Source organism: Phoenix dactylifera, chromosome 3 (genome assembly GCF_051530095.1).
Source record: "Phoenix dactylifera cultivar Ajwa chromosome 3, Ajwa_hap1_PhDact_Kaust_v1.1, whole genome shotgun sequence".
NCBI classification, from domain to species: domain Eukaryota; kingdom Viridiplantae; phylum Streptophyta; class Magnoliopsida; order Arecales; family Arecaceae; genus Phoenix; species Phoenix dactylifera.
Genome location: NC_143192.1, coordinates 51,739,493 through 51,750,790, shown reverse-complemented (window position 1 = coordinate 51,750,790; position 11,298 = coordinate 51,739,493).

Below are 11,298 nucleotides of genomic sequence, written 5' to 3'. Positions count from 1 at the left end.
TATGATGCTTGAATGCAATATCTTTTGACTGGTCTAGGAAGCAAAATTGAACAGGTTTAGATGGGAAATTTTTGTATATCTGAAGGAGCAGACATTAATAAAGTCTTCATCAAATTTGTTATTTTGCAAGAACTTCTCCACAGATAATTATTAGATGGATAGGTGGCTTGACCTCTAAGAAAATTTTACTACCTCTACCTTGTCTTTATAGCAAAACAGTTCGATATCATTTGCATCACCTTTTATCATACATTGCCCATTTTGACATTCCTACAGCAGCAGTCCCTCTGCCAGCGGCACCTAAATCTTTGGTGGCCATGGACAATGCAACTTGATGTGCATCTTTAGTTCAATTATGGGCAAGTTGGTTACTGGTGAGGTGCTTCAGTTCAGTTGCATTTGTTGGCTCTGGCAGGCAGCTTACAACCTAAACTCACTTATGTGAAGCCACAAATTATTAGTTTCATTCATTCTTGATTTGTTATTTTATTTTTCTAAATTTATATTGATAATTAACTATTTATTTGTTGCTATAATTTGAGATATTCTTAATTATTTGGGTTTATTGATTTTTTTTTTTTTTTTTTGACCGTTTGCCCAAATGCTGTTGTCCCCTGTCCCAACGCAACTGTCTTTTTGAACACTCTACATCTGTTACATATTTAAATGCTGAAGTGTAAGTGCAAGCTGCAGATACCCAAAAAAAGAGTAAAAGACGATATAGCTGCATGAGGGAATCGTAAATTCTATCAATGGGTTAGCTTCACCTTAAGTTCTGAAGAAGGGGGAAGAAAAAGAAACAGTAAGCTGTTCTATATTACGTTACACGATGAAGTGCAAATGTGAGTGGAATAATATGATTTCAGGAAATTAGATAGGGGTTGCTATCTCTCTCTCTCTCTTGAAATTAGATAGGGGCTGCTCTCTCTCTCTCTCTCTCTCTCTTTGTGGTGGGGGATGGGATGGCGTTGGAGTCATTAGTGCGTGATCATTTTGTCAATGGGAAGTTTATAGCCACTAAGGCCAGCTCAACGCTTAAGCACGCCTAAGATTCTGGCTTAAAACTCTTAGCTATAAATGCATTGAGGCTCTCAAGCCTAAAAACTCTTAGCTATAAATGCATTAAGGCTTCCAAAAGATTCTTAGCAATAAATGCATTGAGATTCTCAAGTCTAAAGATTCTTAGCTATAAATGCATTGAGGCCCCAAAAAACTCTTAGCTAATGCATTTATTATTATTATTAGTGAGTTCGTCTTAGGCTCCCAAATTTATTGTGCTGCTCCTGATGGTCAGTTCTAATAAAAAAAATACCTGGATACTCTACTTTATGGTTCCATAGTGTCAACACTTTGGGGATGCCGGGCATGAGAGATCACCTCACAAGAGGGAGTTCCCTACTCACAGCAGTTAGAAGTGTAGGCACTTGGTCTAGCTTTTGGAGTATTTTGTTAAAGGAGACGATACCTGAAACTTTCGGTAATCTAAGTAGTTGAAGCGCTCAAATACTAATAGTGTAATGTGAGATGAGCATGATATCATTTACCAAAACAAGAACACTTAAGACTTCTTCTATTAGAGAACATTTTTCATTTTTGTATACGCCGAGACTATAAGTATAGATTTTGTATACGCTGATATCTTCCAATTGTTCTGACGAGTCGGGACTGATCTAGGCAAAGTGCAAATATTTTTTTTGTATTTGCATACAGAAAGTTTGTGTCGATAAAGAATACTGCATGTAGTGGGGATAAATAGCAGGCCTTATATTATAAAATCCATCTGAAAAGTGATAGCCATGGTGGGTATTTCCCTTTTTTTCTCAGGAATTGAGGGTGTGATGCTTGTCATATGAAATTGTAGTGAAGTATGCTGTCATGCAAGTTTTTAAGCTTGTTAAGTGATAAAGTCTGCCTTGATGACCCACTTTATATGCTTTAGACCTGTATTGTAGTACTTCTTGCCCTCATGCCAATCCATCATCATGCTACTAAAAAAACCTGGAGTTGCATAGGAGTCCACTTATTTTATGATATTTTTGTTGGTTTTGTTGTGTGTCTGGGCTACCTGATATCCTTTACTTATTCGTTTAGTTAGGACTAAAATATTATCTAATTTTGTCCAGATGCTTTCCATGACATGATGACATCTTCCATACATAGGCCTGGCTACTTTATTTACATCTCTCCAATCTTAGTTTCAAAGAAACCGTTCTTCGGTGTAGGTGTAACTTCCAGAGTCACCTTTGTTTGTTCCAACCAAACTTATAACCAAAGCAAGTTCCGCTGAGAAAATAGACCATTCAACACACTTGGAGCACTCTTATTAAGGATTCTCTCTCACAGAAATTTCTTAATGCCATCTCCATAGCACTCATGAGCTACTTCATTGCCTTTATCGCCTCTGTCCTGAGCCTGAGGACCAGAGTTTCCAGGGAAGCCTGCTTGTTGAGACCAGGTCGAAGTTTTTCTTCAGAGGGAGGGAAGCAGATGACGGCAAATGATGGAGAAGGTGAGTGCTGCGTGTGCTTGTCGAGGTTAAAAGAAGGGAATGCAACGCGGAGGCTGCCGTGCGGCCATCTATTTCATCAGGAATGTGTTGATAGGTGGCTGGCCATGTGCCGGAGGACCTGTCCCCTTTGCCGTCTGTCTGTCGCCGGAGATCTCGACGGGGGAACGGAGGAGCAGTTCGCTGAGGAGTTGATGATATGGTTCTCTACCTTTCATATACCTGGCTTTTGAAAGGAATGCTGCTGAGATTAGAATATATCCTCTTTCAGCAACTTCATTTTCAGGGCATTTGGCCTGATCTCATCATTCGATGAGCTTTTTCAGAGTAACTCATGGGAGTCTTGGTTTATTCATTGAACTTGGAATCCGGCCACTGGTTGCGTGGTAAGGAGGTTGGCGTCAGATACCTCCAAGCAATGCAGTTATTCTGTGAAACGTTGGGAGCAAGAGTTTCCCCACAAATTAATGAATTTCTGCTAAAATTACATATGGGGCCTTATTTGATGGTTTAGATGTGATCAACATGGGAAGGATGTCTCATGTTAGTCAGCTCTACAAGCTTCTTTACGTTAGATTTATTTTTTTTGTGTGTGGTCATGGTTTCTAATTATTCTAAAGACAATCTTTGTCATGACCGTATGTGTATTTTTGTCGATGATGATTTCATGAGTTTTTTGGGTGTTGGTACTCGTGACTTGGGTTCAAATCTCGCCCTGACTGGATTCGAGTTGGGCTTCCTCTCATCCTAGCAATCAAAAATAAACTGGTTATTTTTCCTCCGTGTGTATGCTCATGTTAATTTGACACTAATGAGATCAGAAAGAGAGGTGGTAGAAAATTGGTGGAGATCCTTTGAGACTCTTAAGATTAGCTTTCTCGAGAAATATAAACGTAGGGTGACATGTCACACGTATGGTTCTTTTGGGATTTAGACAGCTACTTTTGTTTCCCGGCTGGGCCCAGCTTACTAATTCTGTGTCCGCAACCAAAAAAATTAGGCAGGTTGAAGCTGTAAAAAGTCATTTAAGGAATTCAAAGTGCAAGCGAATATTGATGCTATAGTTCTTCGATGGCTGTATCAGTTCGCCAGGATTTGGGAGGGTCACTAGAAAGCTACCCAACCTGAGTTTGTCTTTGGAGGACATCACCACCCTCCTTGTTAGCCCATATAGTTTAGGCCCGAGGCCCGACCCATGATCAACTCTACTAAAGGATGACGAATCACCTAGAAACAAGGCCACGAGTATATTTGTCAATCTCTTTGTAGGTGGAAGGTGAATAAAACAACAATATATATCCACAAAAAGGTATGTATGTCTTGCTACATATTATGTATGTGTGATCTATTAAAAGATGTGTATCGGGCACATAGTATATGCATATCAATCTGCATGTGCATTGGTACAAATAGCATGTCCTCCAAAACTCATCGCCATTTCTCATGTCTTCTTCTTCCTCTACCATGTTCATCACCATGTATTCTTTCGTCGACATTGCATCCCCTTCATCGACCCCAACATTTGCTCCGCCTTCATAGCCACCCAACAAATGCCCCTCTTTCCATCCTTGCTTGCTACCTCCTCCACCTCTTCCTTTTTCCTTTGCTAAGGTCGGCCTTCCCCCGAATTATTAGAAAACTCATATTCAACCTCACATCTTTTTTTTTTTGTTACCATTTAGGATGCTATCCTCGTCCATAAACCCCATTTTAACTTCGCCAATGATCTCACCGCTTCTTACCTATGGCCTGTTTTTCTCCAATATCCTCTCATGCCTAGTTGAGTTGGTCTCGATTTTTATCGTTATGTATGTTTTTGGCCACCATATGGAGGGATTACATTGTTAAAAGAGACTAAATATGAACCGAACTGCAAAATTGAACAATGTGTTCTTTTGTTACAAAACGGGACCTTGGAATAAATCTTTATTTACAAAGTTTATTATCAAAATTATTAGCATGATCTGATACTAAAATTAATGTCACGAGAACAAGGTTTTAAGTTCTTGACAGTCTGAAACCTTGTGATATATCATTATTTTTTAGTTTATTTTTGGTAAATTATAAGAGTAACCGATTACAACATCATACTAATTATTATCTTTGTTTTTCAGGGAATAGACTTCATAATTAATCCCTGTCCCCAATAATCCTTGTTTTCTAACTTTTTCTCTAAGATAGCCTTGTGTTTTTTTTTTTTTTTTTTGATGCACTGGCATCTCACTACATCAGCCATGAATACGCCCAGAAAATCATAGTACAAAACACGCTCTAGTGCCACTAGGACGTGCTCCAAATTTTTCATAAGATAGGGAATGGTGTGCTGCAAAAGAGATGAACCAGCCTGCCGCATTATTTTATTTTATTTTTTTTTGCTGAAAAAAAGGAGAAGGAGGGAGGAAGGGACAAGCCCATCCCCGCGTAGCAGCCCCGACCACTGGGACCCCCATCCTGCCAGGAGAATGTTCGATGCGGGTAGACCGAGTCGTGTGTTGGGCACCCCGACCTATTTTACTCAGACTCTCCCCACCCGTGGGCCGGCTCGGTTACCCGATCCGACCCTCCGTGTGAGTACCTCACACCTGGCACCACCCAGGCTTCCGGCCAACCAGTAGCGCTTCCAGACTTCGTATACAGGCGTGGGGCATCCGGTCTCCGAATTTAATCGACGTCCGTGTGTTTCAAATCTGGAATCATTTTGTTGGAAGCAAACGCCCCGTCTCAACTGGACTACCATCTTGATGGTGCCTGCCGCATTATTTGCTACTCAAAAAATATGCGTGATTCAAAAAAAAGTTCAGCTCCCTGATAAAATGACAAATATTATAGGTAAGGGAGTGCCGATCTGGCCAAACACGCTGGCCTTGTGGACTCCCGCCCCAACAACACCAATTTTTCTTTTGTGCTTATCCTTTTCGATTACATTTCGTCCGTGTGGTATAAAGCGAAGCGACGACGAGATAGCTCGTGCAAGATTCCTAGTGCAAAAGATATGACTGGTGATGATTCAAGGCCGTCCGATTGGACACAAACCCTCAAGGCGTGCCAGATGCCGGTGGATCACCGTCTACAGAGTTCGGTCACATCAGCCCGAAACAAAGCTGTCGACTCGTTGATGCGATGTCTGAGCCTGCCATTTATGAGGTCTCGGGTCCCACTTTCACGTCCTTTTTTTTTTCCACCTCCTTTTTACCCTTTCTAAAGTTCTCCATAATTTTTATATCGATGGATAAAATTGTTCCTGCGGCACCTTCGTATCGAGAGTGGGACAAGCTTGGCATTGGATTTCGGGCCACGCCCCGTTTTTTTTTTGGCTAGGCTTTTAAGTTACAAACAAGGCTGAAAAGTGAAAACGAATGAAACTTTCTTAATACTTCTTTTACAGTCAATCTGTATTCTATCAAATATCTGCTATCAGAGAGATAAGTAATTAAAAAGTTTACATATTGCAGTCTGTTTCGTATATAATTAAAAAGTTACATGAGAAAAGATTGGGATCAACTATTTATGATATTTATGTAGTATATTAAGCATAAAAGAAATATAATTTTTGACTCCTCTATTTTGTCTCTTTTTTTTATGCTGTTGTAGATTTTAAATTTTTTTTTTGCATGAATACCCTTCTAAGAATTTAAATTTATATAAATACTTTCTTAAAATTTATATTTATTTATGTACCTTTATAAAATACTATTTTTACACAAATACCCCAAATATAACGGTTCTTCTAATACCGTTAATAAAAACTATATATTATTTTAATTAAAAAATAAAAATTTGAAATTAATTTTTTGTCTTCTATCATGATCATCTTATAAGTATTTTTTTTTGTGCACATTTATCCATAAGAATACTTTAGTTATTCAAATTTAGAAACCGTTAATTTTTTAACAACGTTAGATAGTATAGGTGCATATGCAAAAACAAGGATATAATAAGGGTAGAATAGCAAAATAAATGTTTTACGAGGATATACATGCAAATATCAATTTTGAAAAAAATATTTATATAAAATTTTATATTTAGGAGGATATATATACAGAAAAAAAATCTAAATTTGATTAGGAGAAGCTTCTTGCTTCCTACGTCACTCAAAAAAAAAAAAAAAAAAAAAAAAAGGTAGGGAAGGATGAGCACTTCTTGGACATTAAATGGTCTGGAGATCTAAATGAAACAAGACAACCATATGCCAGCTCTAGATCTGGTGCTAGGCGGATGACACACTCTTCGTATCGAGGACGATAGAAAAAGTGCCCCCATGAAAGATACATACATGCAAAGGAAAAGCGATGCATTGAGACGTTCCGGGTGGTGAGAGATGCGTTCCAAGACCAACATGGGCCCCAGCAAGCCTGGATTCTATCATGAAAACAAAAGCAAATTTTAGCCACAGCTGCAATCTACCGATGAATTTTATTAAGATTTTAGAAAATTTTCAAGGCTTAGTTTTGTCGAAACTCCATTTAAGTCGGTTGCAGAAGGAATGTAAGTAGATGTTTTAATATTTTAAAAAACATAGACGACCAAATTTAAAAATTATAAAATATTCAGGGTTTTTTTTTGCATTGTCATTATTTTTATATTTTTGTTTAATATATGGGAATTGATGTTTAAGATAGCATGTGCACTAAATTTTCACTCCTCTCTCAAATGTTGGATGGCAAAGAAGGCAATTAGTTCGCAGCTCTGTTCGTCTTCTGGTACACATGCACGGCCTGAAAAGTGTTGTACTCCCCCTCTCTCCTCAGGATGCTCTTCACTTTCCTCATCTTTGCACTCAATAAATAAATAATAATAATAATAATAATAAATAAATAGACCCAAACTGAAGAGACTTCAGCGGTCACTTCAGTTTGCGGCCACTTTAGTTTGCGAGGGATGTCCTGATGTAGAGGAGTTTATCAGTCATGCTCCTTTTGGATGCCCACGGGCGGCCTAGATTTGGAGGTGCGCTCGTCATCGACAAAGGACTTCTTAGGCTATCTGAAAGAGTCCTTGCGAAGACCCAGCATTGCGAAGTGGAGTATCATATGTGCCTATATGGCTTATCTTATCTAGCCTGACAGAAACACCCAAATTTTTGAGAACAGAATGGTGCATTCGTGGACAGTAGTAGACATAGCATTACTTCATATTGTTGATATCACTAAGCTACACGGTAGGTTCATCTGGAACTGCTAGGAATATTTGGGACTTCCACTCAGCTTTTGCAACAACTAGAGTTGCCTTTGTTTCTTGAGAGCCCCAACCTCATAGCTTTCTTAGGACAGTAGTATATCCGAGGGTGGAGGTAGTGGAGGAGTAGACTTTGTGATCAAATGTCATGACTTCAGACTCGTCGTAGCTGAAAGACGTCGAATATTTACTCCCATCAAAAGAGAATGATGACCACTTCAGTTTGCGAGGGATGTCCTGATGTAGAGGAGTCTATCAGTCATGTTCTTTTTGGATGCCCATGGACGGCCTAGATTTGGAGGTGCGCTCTCGCTTCACCCAGTATGCTGCAGTTTATGTCATCGACAAAGGACTTCTTAGGCCATCTGAAAGAGTTCTTGCGAAGACCCAGCATTGCGAGGTGGAGTATCAGATGTGCCTATATGGCCTATCATATCTAACTTGACAGAAACATCCGAATTTTTGATAACAGAAGGGTGCATTCGAGGACAGTGGTGGACATAACATTACTTCGTATTGCTGAGATCACTAAGACTACACGATAGGTTCATCTGGAATGGCTAGGAATATTTGGGACTCCTACTCAGCTTTTGCAGCAACTAGAGTTGCCTTTGTTTCTTGAGTGCCCCAACCCCATAATTTTCTTAGGACGATAGTATATCCGAGGGTGGAGGTAGTGAAGGAGTGGACTTTGTGATCAAATGTCATGACTTCAGACTAGTCGTAGCTGGAAGACGACGAATATTCAACATAACTATCATCGAAGCAGAGCTAATAGCTTTATGAAAGGGCATCACCTATGCCAGGCTAGTTCTAGGTACAGACAAAATTTACCTTGAAAGGAACTTAACTACAATGATCGAGTGGATTCAAGGCTAGCACAGGTATGACGACGAGCAATGGTTGCTTCGGAATATACACTGACTTTCGAGAGGGTGTGGCTTTGTCCGAGCCATTCATGTCTATTGGGAGGCAAACAGTGTTGCTGACTGGGTCGCCTCCTATGCTGCATAATACTTAGAAGGGATCTTTTGGGAGAATCATGAGTCCGTTCCACTTTCTCTCCGTTATCTTTTATCTTTTCTGATCTTATATTCATGCAAGATAAGTGTGAGTTGCCGTTGTATTAAAAAAAAAAAAAAATAGAGAGAGTAGGGGAGGGGATGTCTGAAATTTAATTATCGAGAATAAACTCCTAAGCGAACCACCTGGGACTCAAATCTAGAATTCTCTACCTTTGAGAGAGAGGGGTTGCCACCATTGATTCACTACACAGTTCCCAGATACAAATAATGACAATCAAAAGGCTATATTTCATGTTCTCATTATAGTAATCATAATGCTCAGTTTGCAACTTCAAACGCCAATCACCAAAAGGCCATATTTCAAATTCCCATGTCAGGAACCATCCCGGGCATTCCATCATTTGGGAATGACTGGTACTTTCTAGAATCATCACGGGATTTATTGAAGCATAACCAAAGATATTTGCTTTTCCTAAACCTATCCAAAGTGGGTTCTGGCTCAGAGAAATTAGACCCTTCACCATGTGATACTTTCAATGGCTCCATATTCTTTTTCTCTGTTCTCTTGGCTGTAATTGTGTATATACTTATCCTGCTTTTAATAAAATTTGAGGAGGGCTTTTTTTTTTTTTTTTTTTTGGTACAATAGCTACTTACACAGATCTAAGTCGGAAAAAAAAGATGGCATAAAAGTGAAGAAGCAATTATATGACGTATCCAAAAGATAAAGCGATCTAGTTTGCGGCTCTGTTCGTCTTCTGGTACACTTGCATGGCCTAAAAAGCGCTGCACTCCCCCTCTCCCCTCAGGGAGCTCTTCACTTACCTCATCTTTGCACTCAATAAATAACAATAATAATAAATAAATAGACTCAAACTGAAGAGATTTCAGCCGTCACTTAGATAAAAGTCCATTCCCCACCCCCTACTTACCATAACAACTTACCACAACTAAACTTGCTCTACAAACAAAGATCTCCATGTCCAGGATGATGCCATACAATGCACCACCCCTCAAAAAGAAAGGAAATAAAGACAAAAAAAAAAAGAAAAAAAAAGACGATGAAACCGTGCATTGTGTTTCAAAGATGCATAAAGACCTGGAAGATCTTCTAGGTGTGCCTGTCATCAAAAAGATTATAGGAAAAGATTCCAAGCAGTTTCTGCATTATAAGATTAGGAACCAATGATCATAACCTTGCGTGCAACTTAAAGCTTCTAAGATCATTTTAAATTTTTTGATAGATCGTATCTAAAAACAAAAGGAGTCGTCTATTATAAATCAACCTGTCAAACGTAGATGCAATGTGCATTTGTTAAACTGTTCAAATTTCTATTAGTAAATATGTTAATTAGGCATAAGCATCCCTTTGCAAATCAAACTGGACCTGGACTTGGGGTTTGTCCGGCCCGTTAGGAGAAGAAAACAAAGTAGACCAATTTATCCAGTTCCATAATTAACCGATCAGACGGAGGATTGCAGCATCCGTACTTCCACTCAGGAACCAAAACCAGGTGCGACGGCGAGAGTATTGCATTGCTGGTCCCAGAAAGGAGTAAAGGACCTCTCGTTATAGAGCAAGCCTCGTGTGCGCGCGTGTTAACAGAGCAAAAGTCAAAAGAGCCCCTATCTCCAAATTTTATCAAGATCAACTTCATAGATAAGTCCTACAAGACGGCAGGAGAAAAAAATTGCAAACTTTGTTATTAGAAGCTCAAACTCCAGAATAATCACTATTAGAGACTGCCAAGGATAAATCCGACAAGACAGCAGGAGAAAAAAAATGCGAACTTTATTAATAGAAGCTCGAACTCCAAAATAATCGCTACTGGAAGCTGCCTGTTATTTGATACCTCAATTTCGAAGACAAAATTGAGGACGGTCTCGGCGGCATGCTTTGCAGAAGAAAAATATTCTTGAAGATGACTCTACGACGATCATTGAATAAATCCCACAGATGGAATCGACAATTACCATCCATTGCTGAAAGTAATTTGTGATGGGAATGACTAATGAAGCGCAAATTAGGTGGTATTTTTTGTCACCAACTACTCAGAGAACCGTTTGCAGGTGCTCTACGTCACATATTACTTTTTTATTTTTTTAAATATATCTGTATACATTATTTATATATATAATATTACAAAAAAATCAAAAGAAAAGAAAAGAAAGAAAACAGCAGCAAGGAGCTGCAGTTAATGGGAGTAAATAGCGAGCAGGAGCTGAAAAGCCCAAGCCCTCAAGCACCGACGCGTAGCTATTCCGAGGTGGGGCCTAGCAACCTAGAGTCCAAAGACGCCAGGATCGCCTATGCCCCGCTTTCTTTTGGCACCATCCCTGGAGCACAGCGGCACAAAAGCAAATCTTTTTGCCACTTTTTTACAATTGCATCCCATCAAAGGAGAGGGCGATGATGGCTGGAGCCCCCGGGACCCACACAACCCAAACGGACGTAACGTCCCGTCCGGTCCCCGACGGTGCCCCATCTTTTTCACGCACAGGCATCCCTCCCTCATCCTCCCCCTCCCCACTGCCATTTGGAGAAACACCAACACCACCACCACCACCATTATGGCACCAAAACAAAAGCAA